Consider the following 21032-nt stretch of genomic DNA (forward strand, 5'->3'; position numbering starts at 1 on the left):
ACTGCAGCTTAGAGGTAATGACATAGTTCCCAGATGTAAATTAGAAAGCACATTTCCTGGTTGCCTCAGAGGAGTGTCTAGGCCAGTGGTTTTCAAAGTGTGGTCTCCAGTTAGAGATGCAAATTCTGGGGGAAAGGAGTAGCTCAGAGGTAGAGCACATGCTTAGCATGCTCATGGGCCTGAGTTCAATCCCCAATACCTCCATTAAACAGACAAAAAACTCAAAACAAGAGAAGGAAATGCAAATTCTCAGGTAACACCCCTTTGTGAATCAGAATCTCTGTGGGGTGGGACCTGGCAGTCTATGTTTCTACAAACTCTTTTCGGGATTCTGATGTGCATTAACGTTTGGCATCCACTGGTCTATATCTGCACCATCCACATGATAACCACCAGCCACACACTGCACTTGAATTGCAGCCAGTCCAAACTGAGATGTACTGTTAAGTATAGAACACACACTGAATTTCAAAGACTTAGTGTAAAAAAAAGAACGCAAAATATGTCATTCATAATTTTTAGATTGATTACAGGTTGAAGTAATATTTTCTATAGATTGCATTAAAGAAAATGTATCATTAAGATTAATTTCATCTGTGCCTCTTTACTTTTAAAAATGTGCCTACATATGTGGGTTGTGCTTTCTTTTTGTTGGAATTTGGACAGTGTTGGGGGGAAGAAGAAATGAGAGACGCGCAGGGCTGCGGGGGTGTCATTCCACCCTAGGTTAGTTGTCGAACTGTTTCAGGCAGACACTCGCAGATCGTCCTGTTCAGGGCATGTACCAATTTCTCAGGCACCAGGAACTCTATTTCCCAGTAAAGAATCCATTGGGAGCAGAGCTGGAAAAACAAGCAGCCTTTTCTGGTTCAAAATGGTTTGAAACAGAGGTCCAAGCCGTTGTTTGTTTGGCTTTGGGTTTTGTGCTTTCTAGGGAGTGCTATGCAGCCAAACAGACTCTGGGCTGCTCCCGCATCCTTCACTGACATGGAAAAGGTGTTAGGCCGGGTGGGCAGAGCCCTGGGCTGGGGCTTCGGCCTTACCAGTGGCTGCTGCCCTGGTGCCCCCTCCAGCACGGAGTAACCCCGTTATCCGTGGGCCATCTAGTGCATGGATACAGCCCTCTTCCATTCCGCTCTGCAAACCAATGACGAGCGTCTGCCCTGGGGGCCCTGGTGCAAATCTCCCACCTCTCTTTGTGGAGCAACGGCTTCGAGATCAACACTCCAAAGTCCCCAGCCTGCATGGCAACAGGGAACAAAGCCATTTCCTATTTTCTGGGGCATTTGACCCCCTCTCCCTGCAACCACTTGAGGGCAGAGCACCTGTGAGGAAAGGAGCTCAGAGAGGGCAGGCGTCTTGATCAGGTGGCACAGCTAAAATATGTCAGAGCCAGGACTGGAACCCAGGTCTCCTGGCAGACTCACCGGGGTGGGTTTCTTTCTGTGTTGGTACTGAGTCAGCCAGCCTCCCATGATGTGGAGGAGGCCGATGAAGGTGACATACTGACCTTTTACTGAGTCTCTCCCATACTATGGGCCCTGTACATACATGGCCTCTTTTAGTCCAAGGGAGATATTAATATCCACACTTTACAGATTAGGGAATTAGAACCCTGGATTAGGGGTCTGGTAGTGTTGCTGAAGAGAATGTTCTAGGCTTGCTAAAGGAGAGAGAAGGAAGAGGGAGGAGTGAAGGAGGGAAAACTTAGTTTTTTTTTTGAGAACACCCAGTGTTGCTCATTTAAGCATCTCCACCACCCCATGAAGCAGGTTAAGAGGTTCAGTGAGTTTCAGGGACCTCTCCACGGTCCTGATGCAAGTGACTGCAGGAGCTGGAAGTTGCCTCCAGGTCTGCCTGACCTGGAATCCTGTCCAATTTCCTCTGCACCTCAGAGCGGGAAGCTTTGGTGATGATGGGCGAGGCGCCGGGCTCCTGAGCCCTCACCGGCAGCCAGGCTCCCTGCCACACCCTCACCCTGCTCCCTGGAAGCCAGGCTTGGAGAGGGGTCAGGGAGCAGGGGCCAGAGGGCAATGCACTGCTCAGGGAACAATTCAGTCCATAGCAGGGCGGTTTCTCTAGGAGGAGGGACACTCTAGTTTGTCTTGATCCCCTGGAGCTTGTAAGGATGCAGGGGAAAGGGGAATCCATCAGAATGTGCCCTGAGTCACATTCTCTGGGTGACAGCCTCTGCTTCAGGGGCCGTCACGAACACTTTGGACCTCAGGGATAAGCAAGATGGCCTAGTAATTCACTGTCCCCACCCCTGATCATCTACTGACCAGGGGCAGGAGCCAGTGATTCTTATTGCTGGTGCTGTCAGCGAGTTTTCCGCTTGTTTCCTCGGCCTTGAGCTTCTGGGGTCAGGAGGAGGGCGGGCAGCCTGAGGATCCATCTCTGGTCTAAGGGAGCATCGCCCATTCTATTCCTGGCAGCCACACTGTAATTGCAAATAAAACAGTGAAAGAACCAAAGAGGACGTGGAGACAACTGGCCTCCACTTCCTCAAACATTCAAGAGCAGAAGTTTGTGAGGCAGAACCTCATTTCTCTGAAGGACCTCCCTAGTAGGGTACCCACTCAAGTTCATCACAATACTACAAATCATTGTTTGTTTGTTTGTTTGTCTTTTTAAGCAGTATTTTTTCCAGTGCCTGTGTGGACCCAGCATAGTGACATTAAGTCTGGCTTTAAACCTGGCTGTCACTGATTCTATTGTGCAAACTTGGACATTGCATTTCTTTAAGCAGAGGTGTCCTCATCTGTAAAATGTGGAAATAAGCTCAATAATGTTAGCGATAACATATGTAAAAGTGTTTCAAAAACATCCGTAAAACTAAGTCAGATATTATCAAGAATAATCAGTTATTCCTGCCTTTAAGTGTTTACAGCCATCATATGGAAGACAAACTGTATGGCACCTGTGAGGTGTTGAATTGTTCCCCCATAAAAACTTTGAAGTCCTAGCCCCTGACACCTGTGAAGATGATGTTATTTAGAAATAAGGTCTTAGTGGCTGATAAAGTGAGGTCATTAGGGTGAACTCTAATCCAATGTGACTGGTATCCTTATAAAAAGGGAAAATTTGGACACAGAGACAGATACACACAGAGGGAAGATGAGGTGAAGATACAGGGAGAAGACAGCCACCTAAAAGCCAAGAAACCCCCAAGGCTGCAGAAGTTGTGGGAGCAGCCTGAATCAGATTCTCCCCCTTAGCCCTCAGAAAGAACCAGCTCTGCTGACACCTTGATCTTGGACACTCAGCGTCCAGAACTCTGAGACAATAAATGTCTATCTTTTAAGCACCCCAGTTTGTGGCATTTTGTTATGGCAGCCCCAGGACACTAATGTCACACCTTACCCTAGATTTGCTTTCTTATGTTACATGTTTGAGTTTATTAAATCCGCAAGTATTTGTTGAGTGACTCGTATGTGCTCTCCTCCCACTAAGCTGCATAAGGGGTACTGAGGGAGCAGCAGACACAGAAAGGAAGGTTCCAGGTTGTATCTCACCTCAGGGAGAACACGTCTTCCTTAGAAGTTCAGAGAGGGAAGAAGTCTACCTGAGCTGAGGGATGGAGGGCCAGCGGGAGCTAAACTGAGCCTGGAGGGACAGGAAGGTTCCAGATTGGTGGGCAGACAGGGGAAGCGATGCTGGGTGAGAGAAGAGCCCAGGCAAAGGCAGGAGGTCCACAGGAGAGGTGGGGCCCGGGGACCCGCCCCCTTGGCTTTTGTGCTTTCCCAGGCTTTCCAGTCCTCCACTCTGCCTCTCCCCAGTGTCTACCATGCTGTCCCCTCCTCCTTATCTTTCCAGGCTTAGCAAGATTGTCACCTGCTCTGTGAGCCTCTTCTGAGCCGGTTTTCCATGTGAGCACGGCTGGTCATAGCTCAGCCCTTGATGACAGCGACTCTTGTGCTTTTGTGGGCGTCTGTGGCCCTGTGACGGAGCTTCGGAGAAATATTCTGATTTTGTAGCAGAGACTTTGCCATGAGCTTACCAAAGTGACTGTTTTCTCCTGAGCACACAGGAAGACGAATTCCCAGACCCCTTGCATTCAGGTGGGACCCTGGGGCTAATGCTGGTCAGTGAATGTGGCGGATGTGATGTGTGCCTCACGCTGCCCTGGCTCCTAGGATCCCTGAGACTCCCAGCTGGCGCTCCCTTCCTCTCTCCTTTCTGGCTGGTAGTGGGGGTGGGGTGGGCAGTGGAAGCTTCAGAGGCCCTGAAAGGAGGGTGGTGGAATCTCTAGATGGAAGAGGCTGGGGTTCCTGAATGCCTGTACGGAGTCCTCCCTATACCCTCCGACCTGCATTGAACTGCACCTGAGTGCGGAGTGGGATCGTTAAGTGTGACCACAGCAAACCATAATCTGCCCTGACTAACCCAGGCTGATAGGCCTGGGCTGGGCTTCTGACTGAGGGCACCTCACCTGTACCACAACCCTCTACGTGGAAATGCTACCAGATGCCTGTGCGATGACCTTGGCTACTGTCTTTGCTGCGAAGGAAAGATGGAACCCCTGGATACCAGAGCTGGTCCATATGACATCACACCAACCCAGTCCTGTCTTGCTCACAGTCATTGGAACATTTAACACTTGATGCAGGGCTGCCGAGGAGACTAACTCCTTCTGGGTTTAGTTTTGTCACTTGCCTGAGGGAGGGGTCTGGGCTCAGACCACCTTGCCTGCCAGCCAATTCCCCCCAAAGCCGCCCTCCTCCATTCTCTCTGCAGCATCCTGTGTAGTGGGAGTTCACTCACTGCTTTTGTGGAGGAGGATTTGACGGAGGATTTGAGTTTTCCCCTGGAGACGCTAGAAAGACAGTTTGTCGCAGCCTAACACTAACGCCCAGCTCCACATTTATGGCTGTTTCTGTGGTTACCTTTCTTCGGGGATGTTTGGGGTGGGTGGTGATGGTAGTGGTGGGGGTGTGTACATATTTGCTCTTCTAGGACCCAGATTTTCTGGGGCTGCTGGCAGGGGCCCTGGGAAGCACAGACCGATTCTTGTCTGCTAGCTGCCCATGCAAGTGCCATCACAGGGGGATTGAAAGAAGTCGGCAGGATACACTGGCCCGCCTCCCGCTGAGACCCAGGACACGGTTCCCAGGGACTGAGATGTCAACAAAGTCCCTTCCTCAGCAGAGACTAAACTCCCACGGCACGTTATGGAGGGAAGGGCCCAAAGAAGCCCGTTCCTCCTCCCATCCATTATACAGGTGGGGAAACTGAAGGCCAAGGGAGGCTGAGGGATTTGTCAAAATGGCCTAGAGTTAGCAAGAGCCACCAGAGGTGGAATCCAGGCCGCCCTCCTTTCGGCCCGGGCTCCTCTCCGGAACGAGGTGCAGGAAGGCTGGTGAGATCTGCTCATGGGACGGGCCGTGCAGACATCAGAGGGGCTTAGCAGGCGGCCTGGGGCGACTCCGGCCTCTTCCTCTTCTGGGCCACCCGGGCCGCACTTCCTGCGGAGGACTCGGGAGGCGGGGAAGAGGGTGCGGGGCCGGCCCTTCCCGGGCACCGCCTCCAGGCCTCTCCCACACCCTCAGACCAGAGGCCAAAGGTTAGAAGAGGCGGAACCGGTGCTTGGCACCGCCCCTTCCCCGAAATCCCCTCGGGGCAGGGACCGGGTCAAGGCCTCCGCTGGGCGGAGAGGCGCGAGAGAGGAGCAAGGAGCCAGGGTGGAAACTGCCGATGCCGGGCGCAGTGAGAGCCAGAAAGGGGCGTGGTTAGGGATGGGGGCGTGGCCGGAGCGGGGGTCTGCAGGCGGAGCTAAATTTGGGGGCGTGGTCGACGCGGGGGCGGGTCCACAGGAAATGTAAGCGCCCGCCCCTTTGGTGCACCCCGCCTCCAGCCCCCGCCTCCGGGCCCCGCCTTCACGTCCCTTCCTTCCCCCGGCTGGCAGGCGGGCCGCGGCGACTGCAGGCGGCGGACTGGCGGACCAGCGGACAGGCGGGCGCCTCCACCTCGCTCCCTCCCTCACTGACGGCTTCCTTTTGTCTTTCTGGGAGGCGATGAGCACAGGGCCGGCGCGGCGGCTGCGGGCGCACGGAGGCCCGCGCTCCTAGCCACCCTTCCCGGACTCGACGCGCTAGTCCCTGGCAGCGGCCCGCGCTCGCCCCAGCGCCGGCGGCGCGGAACTTGGGCTCGGGGAGCCGGCGGATCACGTCCTGCTCCGGAGCAGGTAGGGAAGGGGCAGGCTACTGGGCTTGTGCACCGGCGTGCGCTGCAATCGGGCTCTCTGCGTGTGTATGTGCGTGTGTGTTGAGGGGGATACTGTGTTTCCCTGCGCGATGGAGTTGTGAGTGACCGAGTACGTGGTATGTCTCTGGAATGGCGTGTCCTCGTGGGGATCCGTGTGTGCAGTTGAATGTACACATTTTGGGTTGCGTTTGTGGAATTGTGTGTCGAGGCGCAGTTGCTGGTGGGGACTGGTAAGGGGAGGGTGTCGTGTGTGAACGGCTCTGCGTGGGGTGCGGGTGGCAGGGTGGGCGTGGGCGGTCCAGCCCTGAGCGCGGAGCCCCAGGTCCCAGCCGGCCGGCGCAGTGCGGAGCTCCAGAGCCTGGGAGGACAGCTAGGATCCGAGGGGGCTAGCTCGGGTTTCAGGGGCAGCTCGGGATAGCCCCTCCGGGAGACAGGTCAGTGCGGCCCAAGTGAGTCTCCTGTGCGCTCTGGCCAGGGGAGGGGGCCCGCGCGGCAGCCATCTGCTCCCTCTTCCCCAGGCCGAGGGGCAACGGACAGAGCCCTGCTGCGGAGTTAGGAGCCTTGGCATCACCGTGACCGCACTGCGACCTGGACCCGACACGCCACCTTCCCGGGCCGCGGTTTTCCTATCAGATGGGGACAGTTCCTCCCTTGGGGTCTGTCGTGACGGTTAAAAATGAGAACCACTAAAGATAGCTCTGGGCCCAGTGCCTGGCACATAGTAGGTGTTATGTTAATTGGATTAGCGTCTTTGTTTTTTAAAATGTTTTTTTCCTTTATCGTGAGCAGAACTCTTGCGCCACACCACACCCTCGCCCTTCGCGCGTGTTTTGTGTTTCTCTCACCGCCCTAACTTAACCGCGAAGCACCGAGATTCAAGAAAGTTTAGGCTGCCGAGTGCGTCTCCTCCGCGGCACCTCCCGGGCGCCGCCGCCACGAATGTGTAGGAGCGCGCAGCGCTGGCCGCCGGCCCTGCTCCAGCCCTGAAGGCTCTCGCGCCCGAGCCGGGGTCCCTCTCCTGGCCGAAGGCAGAGGCTGCGGGAGGCGGGAGCCCTTTTGTTCAACAAGTGCCTAGTCCCCGGGGTGTGCAGCTCTGCTGAGAGCCACGGTGTGAAAGTGACACTCCCCACAGAGACAAACCTCGGGCTCCCAGGGCACCCCGCCGGACCTGGTCACGCTGAAGGCTGCCCCCTTTTCTCACGGCCACCACCGATTACCCTCTAGGAGCATGTTTGCTAGGATAGCACGTCCTGCCTTGGGCCTTGAGATTTAACACCCTCCCCTCCGACCCCCGCCTCCCCACAGTCATCCTCCACCCCCTTGATCAGCCTTACATCAGGAGACTAGTCCCACACCTTAATTTTTAAAATATTTAGTTTCAAACCTACTACTCATTGAACTGCAGTGAATGTGCACACAGCTCTAACCACGATTCACTCTCAGGCAGAGCCCTGCCAGCTGCACCATAGCGCTTGGCCCCAGCAGGGCCAGCTGGCCAGGGCTGCCCTGTTGCCGTCTGCCACAGCTAGTGATTCCTTCCCTCCCTCTCTGATTTCTTCCTCTCGGGACTCTTCCCATTTCCGGGGCTGGGGTGTGGGGGCCGGGGCGGTGTGGGGGCCGGGGCGGGGTTGGGGGGTGAGGGGGACCTTCACCAAGGGAGCAGCTGACCTCATGGTACATGAGGTTCTCAAAATGAAGCTCTGGCATGGAATGGACAGGGATGTTAGGAACATTGAGGGGCTGCGTTTGGGTCTGGGGTGCCTTTCCAAGTATGAGGTATTCCAGGTGGGTATTCTCAAGGAAGCTGGAATCCTGTGCAGGCTTTGATGACACAGGAGCAGAGAAACCTCCGGTTTGGATCCTTTGGTTTGTCTTCAGCCAGGACCAAAGCCCTAAGATCTCAACAGTGATGGCAGGGGAACCGAATAAGCTAATTTGTCATCCTGATTTGGTGTTAGGGGCACATTTAGAATGCAACCTGCTTTTCCTGTTTCATAAAATGATTTTATATCCCAGAGGAATAAAGGGCTTTTGATCTGAATCTATTCTCTTCCCCGTAATCAGATTCAATAATGATATTAAAAAAAATCAGTCTGGCTTTCTCTGCTGAGAAGACAGACCAAAAGCTGTTTTATCCCCCTAGTTAAAACCAGCCCTTTGTCTCAAGGAAACCAATGTTTCGGCCCTAGATCGATTTATGTTTCACTTTTGAAAGCGCCTGTAATTACCAAACTCTTGAGGTTTTATTGGATAATATGCCAGAGGGAAGGGCCAGGGGCTCTGCCTCCCGCTTGCCATGGGACGTGATGCCACATTCCAGCGTTGCCTGCTCCCTTTGGGTTCCGATTTTGTAACATGGAAAATAGACGTCAACGTTCTACAGTAACTTGGGAAACTTGGCTTTGGGAATCAGATGCCAAGAATAAGAATAAGTCAAAACCCCAGGAGAACAGAGATTTGCCCCAACTGTAGCCACTAACCCATTCATTTCCAGCGAGCCCTTCGAGAAAGAGAGACCCTAAGAGAAATAAAAAGCTTGGACAAATTCCTCTAGAATTTATCCTCATGTCCCTTTCTGGCCACAGGGCTGTGCAGAATTAGGGATACAAGCGACAGATGAGCGAGGAGTGGGCTCTCCTTGGCACACACTCCCCAGTCTGGGCCTCGTACTCACCAAGCCCCATTTCTACCTAGAGCTGCTGTGGAGTGTCATCTGGGGAAGAGGTAGTGCCATCATCTGGGGCTCACACCTCCTTCCATCAGGGATCCGCATGCACAGTTCCAAGGGTCACCATTCACATAAAATACCAAGGTGGGTGTTTGTGCATCGAGGTAGTCTGTCTCCTGTAACTCAACAGGACTTCCCCCCAAACTTAATTCTAAGACCATGCGTTGCCACTTGTAAGTGGTGATGTGCCAAGGTCTGATCATCCAGGATAGTAATAAGGAGCCCCAGAATTTTTTGGCATCAAAAAGTAAGCTCTTTGGCAGCTGAAATTTTCTCTAGGTTGGGGATCGGGTTTGTGTGAGAACTTAACACTCCAGCAAGCCCTAAACCATGCTTGTTTGCTTGAGATAATGCTTCCAACGTATGAGTTGCCAGCCCAGGCTTGATGGGGGATTATGTGTTTTTGCTAGTTTGTCAGCCCTGATGTCATTGTGCTTGGGGTAGAGGGCACTTGTAGACTCTAATTATGCTCTGCTCTGATATTTACCGTTCTCCCACATTCTCGCTGGGTTTCTTCCACGTGTTCATGCCCACACGCAAGGCTGTGCATCCCTGCTTCTCACTCTTGTCCTCTTCCCTTTGAGTTGAATTTCTAATTAAGGGATGACGGAGAGTAATTGTATATGGAGATAGCAGAGTGGGCTTAGGGGCTCTTGGTGCCACTTGCCCCACAGAAAAGGACGTTTCAAATCACTTTCTACCAAAAAAAAAAAAAATCCGCTGGAATATAGTGGTGTGGGTTTAATGTAACTTCAGGTAATCAATACAGTTTGTCAGGTGGAACACTTCTTAGGCACTGAGCAAGGTGCACGTCTAGAGAATTAAAAAAAAATCTCCTGAAAAGCACAGTAAATCCTTTAAGAGAGCCCTATCTTGGTCATGTCGTTTCAAGTAAAACTGAATGTTAGAGGCAGGTCTGCATATCTTTGTGTTTATGAGGTGTGATTAACTAAAGACACTTTCTGAGAGACCTCAGGCTCCTTCCCCTGCCTGCATCAGGGCAGCAAAGATGCTTTCTTTTACCGTTTCTTTTTTTTTTTTTTTAATAAGCCCAGTGCATCCCCTGCGTTTGCTAATCCAGCGGCTGTGTTTTCCGGGTGTTTTGTTTCTTTTTAGAATTTGATATACAGCCCAGATTGGCAGGAAGCCAGGAGACTGGGGTGGGGGTTCTGGCATCAGCCCCACCTGCCTCATTAGATGAGAAGTCTTCTTGGAGGACCTAGTGATGGATCTCTGACCCTTGGCTAAGAAACATTCAGGATTGTTCAATTCTTATTCCTTGGATAAAGCAGCCATGATCCTGAAGACAGGAAAAAAGCTTTTGAAGGTGTGTAATTCCCCTCTCAGAAGTCCTCACCGATTGCCAGAATACCCTGTTGCCCTAGCCGAAGTCTTCCCTTGCTCTGTGTCCCCTTCAGCAAGGGAGACCTACCCTTGGTCAGGCACCTGCTCTCATGTCTATGTGACGGCAGTGGCTCTCCCACAGCTCAGACCCAGTGCAGTTCGTTGTGTGGGCTCCACATCACTACACATCAAAGCAGAGCCCAGAGAGCCCCCTCCGCCTCACAGGGTTTCTGGCCCTTCCCCCTTCTTTCTCCATCAGTCCTCTGTGGCCCTGGTATTCCTCCTTATCTCCACGCCACCTCTTCCCGACGCCCAGCAAAGCCCCATCCCTTAGCCTAGAGCTTGGCTTCCAGTTCCTTCTCTGCTGTCATCCTGTTGTCAGGTCAGTGTTTAAAACAGATTTCATCATCTCCTTTTCCACCCCCGCCACCCGCTGGTTCATTCTCTTCTTCAGTAAGTTCTTCTGGAACACCTGCTGTGGCCTTGCTCCAAGCTGGGCCCTTAATGCTGGACACAGGCTTCATCCCCGCCCCCTCGAGCTTGGTCTTGGGCTGGTGGTGGGGAACCATCAAACAAGTTGACACTTGCCCAGGAGGGCAGCTCTCACCCTGGGCTAGAGCCCCCTGGGCTAGAGCTGGCCTCCAGGAGAAGCATGTCTAAGCTTCTAAGCCGGCCTGGGAGGGGGTGCGGGCCTCTGGAGGGAGGCGGGGGCGTGGAGCGGCTGGAGGGTGAGACCAGGCGGGTGGACACAGTGTCTGTCTGCTCTCCCACCCAGACTTAATTCACTAAACTACTCAATCTGTAAAAAAACTTTTTTTAATTAACAGCTTTATTGGGGTATAATTTACATATCATAAAGTGTACCCATTTAAAGTGTACTGTTCGATACTTTTCAGTAAGCTTACAGAGTTGCGCAGCCGTCACCGCAGTCCCGCTTTAGAGCGGTTTATCCCCTTGCTGGGAAGCTCCCGTAACTGTCACTCCCTGTTGCCCCTTGGGCTGAGGAAGTAGCCAGTGCTAGCGCGTGTGTGCGTGTGTGCGTGTGTGCGTGTGTGCGGCGAGCTCTGACACAGCCCACAGGCCTTACTGGCCTCTCGCAGCACCTGGGATACACCCGGAGCACACTGGCTGCACTAACTAAAGTTGCCTCCCTTGTGTTTCTCCGGTGAGCTCCTGAGTATCCAGTCAAATGCTGGAATTTCAAGTACAGGTTATGTAATTGTGTTGTGAGGCCTCGCTCCGAATCTTATTTCAGCGGGAACACTTCAGGCACATGGGATCAAAGCCATCTTTTTAAATGAAAATGTCGCAGATGCCCAGAGCCAAATAAGTAGCCGAAAGCCATGGACAGAAAGTAGAGGCACCAAGAAGTAAACCACGTGGCTTTCTCTTCCACCACTATTTGACTGTAAGGATGTGCCCCTCTGTGACTTTTCCTGCCGTTGGCCCCCAAGCAGGCCCCCCTTTTTGGGGCATGAGTGGTTCACGACACAGCTTCATTTGCCCCTGTACCTGGCTCACAGCTGACCAGGTAGGAGCAACAGTTTAAGCGTGTGACCTGCAGAGAGGCAAATAGATGAAGGCCCTGAGGGAGGGAGGGGGTGAGCGCACTTCTAGGCCTCGTGTGTTTCCGAAGCCTCTTGCATCATTTTTGTTCTTTGAGGAAAGAACAGAGGAGGAGAACTCATTTTACAAGCATGCCACCTGAGACTTGGAAATTGTATACCTAGTGTGTACTGGTTGCTCTGGGCCAGGTGTGCAGACCACTAGATCATGAATAGGCTCTCTCCCATGGATGCAGAGAACTTTCTCGGTGGACAGTGAGAGCATCTTGTATCTTTCTGAAGGTTCATGGTTGTTAGAACCTGTTTTGCAGAATTTCCCAGAGGAAAGACCAAGGCTGGGGCCAGGCAGCCTGGGGTTCCGGGAGGTCTCTGCTCTGTTGTTTATTGGCTGAGTGATGCTTGCTGAGCCTGAGTTTGCGCATGCGCACAAAGGGGTTGCAGGCCCCCTCAGTCTCATGAAACCTGGATGTGGAGGACCCGGTTAAGTCTGGCTGGTCACATGTGGGCGGAAACGGAGGCGGCTGCAGTGTTTCTTCCACCACTGAGCATTTCTTTTCAGATTTACGTTGTTGCGCATATTTCAACCCAGACTGTACTAGCACGGCACGTAACATGAGAGCCTGTGAACGTGTGTGTGCCAAGGGTCCTGGAAGGGACCCGGTGAGGGTCATGACTTGGAGTTTGGGGAGCTGCCATGTCGGATGCCCCAGCTTCCGCTTCCGCAGAGCATCTCTCAGGCTCCCTGACGCAGCCACAGTGACCCTGAACTTGGGGGAGGTCTGCACAAAGAGATCTGCAGGTTATTCCTCGGACACAGGGGGGCCCAGACCTCTCAGTCCCCTCCCACCTCGGGCGCTTGGAAAGCATTTATTGAATTTGGATGCGTGCGTGCCCGTGGGCTGAGGGGGACTCGTGGGAACGTTGGCAGAATGATGGTTCTGAGCAGCCGTATGTGTGCATCACAGCGCCGTTTTCCCTCCAGCAGTAGAATGCTCAGGTCTCTGCTTCCTTCCTGTGCAGTTAACAGATGTTTCCAGAAAACAATTGACGAGAGCTCCCCACCCTTCCCTGTCACTCCCGTCCTTTCTCTTTGCTGTGCTGTAATCCACTTTTAGAGGGACAAGAGAATCTCTCAAAATCAATCACTTGGGTTTAAAGACAGTCATTACCATGTCATGCAATTTTCTGTATTTCCATGTGGGTGTCCAGAAAAGCCGAGGGACTGGGCTGTCTCCCCCTCGCTCAGCTCTCGCTGGATCGTGGGGCGGCGGTGGCAGGAGTGAGGCTTTATTAAAAATCCTTCAGTCATGTGGTGCCAATACCATGCCTGGTGACTCAGCCTGGGCAGTCGGGCTCACTTCCAGGGGTGGGAGATGGGGCACACTCAGTGGCTGCTCTGATTTGTTTGGGTGTCTTGCTTCTTCCTGGTAAATAAAGGTAGAAACAGGCTTCAGACAGATGCTAAGGTACGGCTTTCCTTTATGCCGGAACTTTGGCATTTCTTATTCTCTGGGGATTGCTTTTTCTTCTTTCTTTCTAAAGACGGTATAAAGAATTGCTGCTTTTATTAGCCTGTGTTCTTGGTGATATGCTCTTAGCTGACTGAAAAACAATATGGCCTGGCTGATTGTTCTCAGAGCTAGCTATAAAGTCAATGCTTATGCGCTGGCGTATTATTTTTGCCATTGTTGGTGGGAGTGGGGTGGGAGAGGGGACGTATAGCACAGGTAAAGAATTCCAGGTTCTCTGGGCCAGGGGCCCTCAAGCTGTGTAAAGATTTCCCTGTTTCTCTGACTCCTTCCCTCTATGTGTTGTCCGGGACTAGTTGCTGGCTTCCCAGTACAACCACATCATCCTCATCTTCATCCTCATTCTCACCATTATCATCATCATCACTATCGTCATCACCACCACCATCGTTATCCTCACCAACACCCATCACTGTTACCATTATTGTCAGCATCATCAGCATCACTGCCGTCACTATAGCCGTCATCATGATCATCATCATTGTCATTCAGTCTCAGCACTGCTTCCCAAGCTTTGGGCCACTGCATCACATAACCCGTTTCTGTTGAATTAGCTGTTCTTTTCGGGGGATGCCCTCGACTGTTGGGGGCACTGAGGAGGAGTTACAACAGGATGGTGGTAGGCATAGAGAACCCAAATGCGGGTGGGTGATGGAATGTTACTCTGAAGGTAGCCTCATGACAATAACTAATCTGAAAGATTCTTGGAAACATCCCACCTGTGATGGTTAATTTCATGGGTCAGCCTGACAATTTTATGCCGAGGTAGCTGTTAAAACATCATGTATGGGTGTGTCTATGAGGGTGTCTCTGGTAGAAATGCGCATTTTATTGGCCTCAGTAGACCGAGTAAAGAAGATCACCCTCACCAACGTGGGTGGGTGTCACCCAGTCCAGTGAGGGCCCAAATAGAGCAAAAAGGTGAAGGAAGAAGCTCTTGAGCTGGGACATCCATCTTCTCCTGTCCTTGGACATCAGTGCTCCTGGTTCTTAAGCCTTTGGACGTGGACTGGGACTTACACCACTGGTCTTCTTGGTTCTCTAGTTTGTACATGGCAGATTGTGGGACTTCTTGGTCTCCAAAATTGCGTGAGCTAATCCCTGTAATACATTTATCTATCTATGTATTTATAGTCGTCTCCCTTTATCCATGGTTCCACTTTTTATGGTTTCAGTTACCTGCGGTCAGCCATGGTCCAAAAATATTAAATGGAAAATTCTAGAAATAAACATGTGTAAGTTTTAAATCCGGTGCCATCCTGAGAAGCATGATGAAATCTTGTGCTGTCCCACTCCGTTCCCCCGGGATCCCTTTACCCATTGACATCATCTGCTCGTGACATCCAACCACCAGCATCTCGATGGTGCAGTGAGTGATCCAGGATGAGCTGAGGCAGACGCCCCTCCTTCTGATGTGTCACTGGAAGGTCAGCAGCAGCCTAATACTACGTCACAGTGCCTGCGTCACTCACCACACTCTGTCTCCTCACGTGGGAGTTGTATCATCTCACATCATTGCAAGGGAGAAGGGTGAGTACAGTACAATATTTTGAGATAGAGAGAGCATACTCACGCTTACTACAGCATTTCATTATAACTGTTCTATTTCATTAGGAGTGATTGTTGTTAATCTCTTCCTGTGCCTAATTTGTAAATTAGGCTTTATCATGGGTGTGTGTATAGGAAAAAAACAGCAAAATAAGGTTCAGTACTGCCTGCAGTTTCAGGCATCCACTGGGGGTCTTGGGATGTATCCCCCTCGGAGAAGGGAGGACTACATAAGATGGAAGCTGTATGCATCTCTTGTATTGCAGCTGCCTGTCTATCTGGGGAAACCCTGGCCCATTCACCACCTGTCTGTTCAGGCCCAAGAGAGAGCCAGTGTCACGTGTTCTGCTAAGCTCCCCTTCGCCCCTCCAGGGAGGACAAATTGGGCTCTCAGCTGGGTTCTCCAGGCCCTTTGCTGCTGCGGCTCTCCAGGGCCTGACCTGGCAGGTTGGGGACCAAGCCTGTCCACTTCTCCCAGGGCAGTGGGCATCTTTGCATGCCTGGGACACAGTAGATGTCCAGATGTATGGCCCAACCACCATCCTCTTCTTTCAACTATAGGATGGTGGGTGAGTTGAATTATTTAAAACGTGACACCTCAGCTAAGGGGCTTGCTTGGCAAGCCTGAGCGTGTGATTGGGCAGTTCAGGGCTCTAGTACTGTTTTCTGTGCTGTTGCTGATGGCAAGTGTTTTACACACTCATTGCAGTTGCAGGACAGAGGGCAGGATGTAGGTCAGTGGTAGAGTGCATGCCTAGCATGCACAAGGTCCTGGGTTCAATCTCTAGTACCTCCATTAAAAAAAAAAAAAAAATATATATATATATATATATATATATATATATAAAATAAGTAAATAAACCTAATTACCTGCCCCTCCCTGGCAAAAAACAGTTGCGGGACAGTGGTCAGGAAGCCATCTTGGCTTTATGGCTTGCAGAAGTCATTAATGCCTAGCTTTCCCTCTCCAGCTCTCAGTTTCCTCCTTTGTCAGGTGCAGCACGGGACTGGATAACCTCTTCTCTCTCAACTCCGCCACTCAGGAAAAATGCTCAAAAGCGTAAACTTGAGTTGTAGGGCGTATCCAACATAAAGCGCAGAGAGACTTCTCACGGTGAAACTGACTGCAGCAAAAAATGAGCCCCTCAGGAAACACAGACACCTTAGCAATGGCCGTCTGAAGAGCTGGCATCACAGTTCAGAAGAAAACGGTAATACTGAGGAACAGACTTGTAGAGCACAGACTGGAAGGAAGGGGTCGGGCCAGGGGGTCCTGAAGGTAGGGAGATGAACTCTGTGTATTTCACCCACCCATCTGTCCATTCAGTGCCTTCCTCTAACTTCCTGTGCTGGGAATGGTGCTGTGTCTTAAGGAAGCTGAGACTGAGAAGGAGAGTGATTTCAGTGGGATATTCGCTGTGGGAGCACGGAAGAAGGTTGGCAGTTGAGCTGATATCTTAGGCTTTAGATTCAGGGCTTTACTTAGAAATCGTTAACGATTCCTTTAAGAGAAAACTCGGGCAAGAAGCACCAGAGCTTAGGATGTGGACGGTACTCTCTTCTGTGTGATGGTGCACTTCTGTTCTTTCCAGGAGGTTATACCTCTCACGATCTAAGAAACTGTGGACTCAACTTCTTGTTTTGACTAATTGTGAATTAGAGAAAAGTCAGAATTAGGGAGTACTGTAGAAGATAAATAACTGTATTCTTTTCAGACAAAAGTATACATATCGATGCAAACTCCTGACCAGCTTTTACCTCAAGCTGGTCTTTCTAATGAATTACTAAGCGTTCTTTGAAGTTAGCATTTGTGGTAGTAAGCTAGTAGGTATTTGCTAAAGGGGTTAAAAATAAGCAGTTTAAACATCTCCTAAATATGGACCTGGGAAGTAAGATGTAGAGCCATATAGACAGTTTCATTTCATTTACTTTTGGGAGGAAAAAAAGTCAGAGAAAATAGATGGGGCGGAAATATACCAGACTGTTAACAGCAGTCGAATCTCATGGGATCTGAGTGTTATTTCTTTTATGCTTTTAAAATATTTTCTCTACATTCTAAATTTTCATCAATGAGCATGTATTAGTTTTGCAATTAGGGGAAAAAAAGTGTTTTAAAAAGGAACCCCAAGAATGCATTCCTCTGATAACCTTGTTTATTCTCTTAATTTGCTTACCAAATTATCTTTATAGTCAGACTGGCTGGAACCCACAAATTCCATACTTGGGATGATTTGAATTAATGCAAGTTCATCATACTACATTATCAGAATTTGTTAGTCTCATCTAAAGTCAATACTGAGTAATTCTATTAACTTGGATATAAAGAAAAATATTCTGACTCTTCCAAGAAATTCACCATTTCCACATGGCAAGGATCAGAATTTGTTTGTGATCTAGAACGTGTTTCTCCTTTTTTGCTTGCTTGAATTTGGGTGTGCACTTTGCTTCTTGACCTGGAAGGAGACTTCGAGGCTCCTGCCATGTTGATGTTGGGTTTTTTGATGAGATGGTTTGATGTCCTCACACCACCTGTCCCGACTTTCCCTTCTCCGTTCTCATCACCAAATGTTCGCACAGTGGCCCTCTTCCAGGAATGATCTCCTTCCTGTTTGTCTATCAGCCTGATGTTTTTCAGCTCCCTTTTTGAAAATAACTTTTTGGTTTCACGGTCCCTAACCTTCCGTCCTGACTCCCCCGAGTGAAACTGCTGGTCTTCAGCTCCTGTGAATTGGAGGATTCCTGGGGGTGATCCTTCCCCACCGCCTGTGCTGGTCCTGCCTTGGGACCGTGGGTTGATGTTGGGCCGACTTGGGTTGACTTTGGGTTGATCGTGGGCTCACGCTGGGTTGACTGTCCCTGCTTACTGGCTGGTGAGCAGGGCCATCTCAGCCCTGGTCAGGGCCATGCCTGGCATCCCTCCAGAGGCTTCTTAGGCTGTCATCCCTGTCATTTTGCAGAGGGTTAATCTGTCTGAGCCCAGGATATTGAGTCAGCAATGGAAAGTTATGAAGGCGAAGCCAGCCATCAGAGAAATTGGCTAATATGAAAGATTAATTTCAGAGCAAATGAAGGATGCCTGGGGGCTGGGCTGTCTCTCCAGGCAAATAATATTGCTATAAAATGTGAGAAGCCAGAGGTTGCCTTTGCTACTGGCTCAGTGCCTGCTTATAGTTTCTTGGATTAAATTCTTTAAAAATCGTATGTTTATAGTCTGATGTCCATATTTATGATGTTAGAAAGAAAATATAATTGTCAGCAAAATTACATACACATCAGGTAAATATTTTGGGATCTTCACCATGAGGAAACCGTATTTAAAAAAAAAAATTAGTATGGCACCCGTGTTCAGAAATTGTTATTTTTGAAAGCTGGGTCCTTAGGTTTTTGTAAGATTCCACATGGAGGCAGGAAGTAAGCTCTCCTATCACTGGAAACAGGTAGGTTACCATGGAGACCAGGTGTGTCCCACTGGTTTCCTGGGTATCCCAGTTGTCCTGGGGATGGAAAGAATAAACCTCACTTTCTGTGATATTTCTGAAATTGTGTATGTGAATTAAGTTTTTCTAAACAAAGGGCCTACGTTTTGTTGACTTACACAGAGATTTCTGACGTAATTTTGCCCTCCGTTCTGTTTGCTTAGTCATTAACGCTGTGGAGCCCTAACTTTCCTGCCAAAACACTTAAAATACATCAAAGGAACACCTATCCCCAAACAACAACCAGAACAAAGTCTTTTAATAAAGCCAGGAATGCTTTCTTTAGTGTGAATGAAGATTACCCTGTACAATTCTACAAATTAGTTCAATAATTGTATATCGTATGCCAAGCCTGGCTCTGGGCCTGGGGATACAAAGATGACCAGGATGTTGTGGAGCTGATATTGTGGTTGTGACCCAAGACAGCAGGAAGCCGAGGAGGGGCCTTGGGCTGACCTGCCCTGGCTTGCACCGTCGGCCCCTGCCAAACAGTGTGGCCTTGAACCCGTCTCACTGCCCTGGGGGGTGAGTGGGCCTGCCTGTTGGAGGGATGACAACTGTAACTGATTTGTCTGACCCGTTCTTACTCACAGGCCTTCTCCAGAATGTAGAGCAGTGCTTTATCAATCTGCTTATCATAATTTTACACACTAGAAAAAATCCTGTTCATGCCCATTCATGTGTCCTCTGCCTAATAATTTCAGAGGGCAACCTGTTGCTGTTAACTGCTCCGAATGCTCTTTGTACTTCCTGGGTCTTGCTCAAACACCGGGCAGTTTCCTTTCTCCTTTCATCCAGTTCAGTTTCAGCATCCTCCGCCCCCATGGAGACAGAGCCTCCCCCAGCACCAGCAGCTGGAGGCCCCGGTGGGCGTCCCTGCCTCTCTCTCCCACCGTGTGCTTCTCTGCAGTCACTTCATCAGCAAAAGGCACGTCCACTCATTTCCTTCCCTTCCTCAGGTTGGTAGTAATAAGCAAAGGCCTCCTGCAGCCCCACCGCTGGACAGCCTGCGTTGCACAAGCTTGTTAACTCGTGGGGACCTTGAGTGGGCTTGTCACAGCCTGAAGAGGCTGCATGTGGGCATGGAACAGAGTCAGTAGCTGTGTTGGATGTCAGTGATACTGAGCAAGTGGCAAACTTCAGCCTCTGTGTTCACTGTGATTTGACTGGAGAGCATAGTCTTACAACCATAGAGGATGCTGTGGACTGAACAAGAAAACAACCCTCAGGCTCCAGGTGCCCTGGGCTTAGGGACTTCTTGCCTTGTTGAACTCCAGTTTTAAGGTTGCTGCAGACTGGAGATATCGCTTCCTGATGTTGCACTGACTTCCTTACAACTAATGGACAGTGAACAGACCATTCTTTTTAAAGGAAAAAAGGCACATCTATCACTCTGTCCCTATCCTGCTCTCTCTGAGGCTCAAACAGCACCCACCTTTCTCTTCTCCATGCAGGTCCCTTGGGTCTCCTAAGCATCTGTTTCCTCATCTGTGAGATGGGAATTACAATACCTCCCTCCCAGTATTGTAAAAATGGCCATTAGACTTCTTGTGAATTATAACATGCTTTATAAATGTAAGGACCATCATCATCAGCATTGTGATCATCACCATCATCATCATTATCATCATCACCATCATCATTATCATCACCAGCATCATGATCATCATCATCATCATCATCACCATTATCACCATTGTCATCACCATCATCACCATTGTCATCATCATCATCATCATTATCATCACCACCATCGTCACCATCACCATCATCATCACCATCACCACCAACAATCTTTTTCTTCACATCCAGCTGCCCCTGACACATGATTGTCTAAAACAATAGGGTCTTTGTGGCTCCCTTTGTGGAATCTGAGTCCCCAGTCTTCTGCCCTTTTCCTTTATCTGGTCTGGGGTCAACCTGTCATTTTCATTTTCCTCCTGCAAGATGTTAGCCCACAGAAGAGGCCCAGTGAAAGTATTGTCCAAGCCTCACAAAGGACGTGGAAATTCGTGTGTGCTCCTCCGTCTTCCTGGGACATCAGCTCCGCTCCATCTTTCCATCTGCCAGGCAGGGGAGTCATTGTGTGTGTGCTGGGACCTTACCACTTAAATTAAAGACACTTGTGTGGATACGGACAGTCAGCTTGGCTCAAATTGGAGCATATATTTAGCAAGCAGCTCCCGTTAAACCTGCTTCTGGATTACAACCAGCTATGTGGTCACCTTTGTCAGGGACAGAGGGGCAGGGTAGGGTGGGGACTTGGTGTCAAACTCTCAGGGAAGTTTTTCCCATCTGGCTTTTGCCTTGCTAAGGGAGGCAGTCCTGGCGGCTCCCCATTGTGGGCCCTGGGTCTTGGATTATGATGCTCAGCACATCATTTGAGGAGAGGACCACTAGCCACATGCTAACCCTCCTGCCTGTGGTACTCTCTTGCTCCTTGCACCCTCCCAGAGCACCCTGACAGCTCCCAGCCTTGCTCAGGAATCACCTCCTCCAAGAAGCCTCCTGGGCCTGCTCAGGTGCCTCACTCTTCCTGAAGTGCTGCTACTCCGGCTCCCATGGCCCTGCCACCTGCAAGGTTCTGGTCCTGGCTGGTCACCTCCCAAACGTGTGTCTCATCTTTCCTCCAGGGCAG

At 50.5% G+C, this 21032-nt stretch overlaps 1 protein-coding gene across 4 annotated transcripts in view; it reads left to right on the plus strand.

The window, feature by feature from the left end:
• The first annotated feature begins 5815 nt into the window (after window positions 1-5815).
• HPCAL1 (hippocalcin like 1) overlaps window positions 5816-21032 on the plus strand; it is a 96453-nt gene continuing 81236 nt past the window's right edge. The window contains exon 1 of one of the 4 annotated variants that reach the window (XM_032497021.1): window positions 5816-6184. The gene's annotated coding sequence lies outside the window, so the exon portion shown is untranslated. The remainder of the gene's footprint in view (window positions 6185-21032) is intronic. The other 3 variants (XM_032497020.1, XM_032497019.1, XM_006191854.3) reach the window with 3 other exon arrangements.

Source organism: Camelus ferus, chromosome 15, assembly GCF_009834535.1.
Source record: "Camelus ferus isolate YT-003-E chromosome 15, BCGSAC_Cfer_1.0, whole genome shotgun sequence".
NCBI lineage: Eukaryota > Metazoa > Chordata > Mammalia > Artiodactyla > Camelidae > Camelus > Camelus ferus.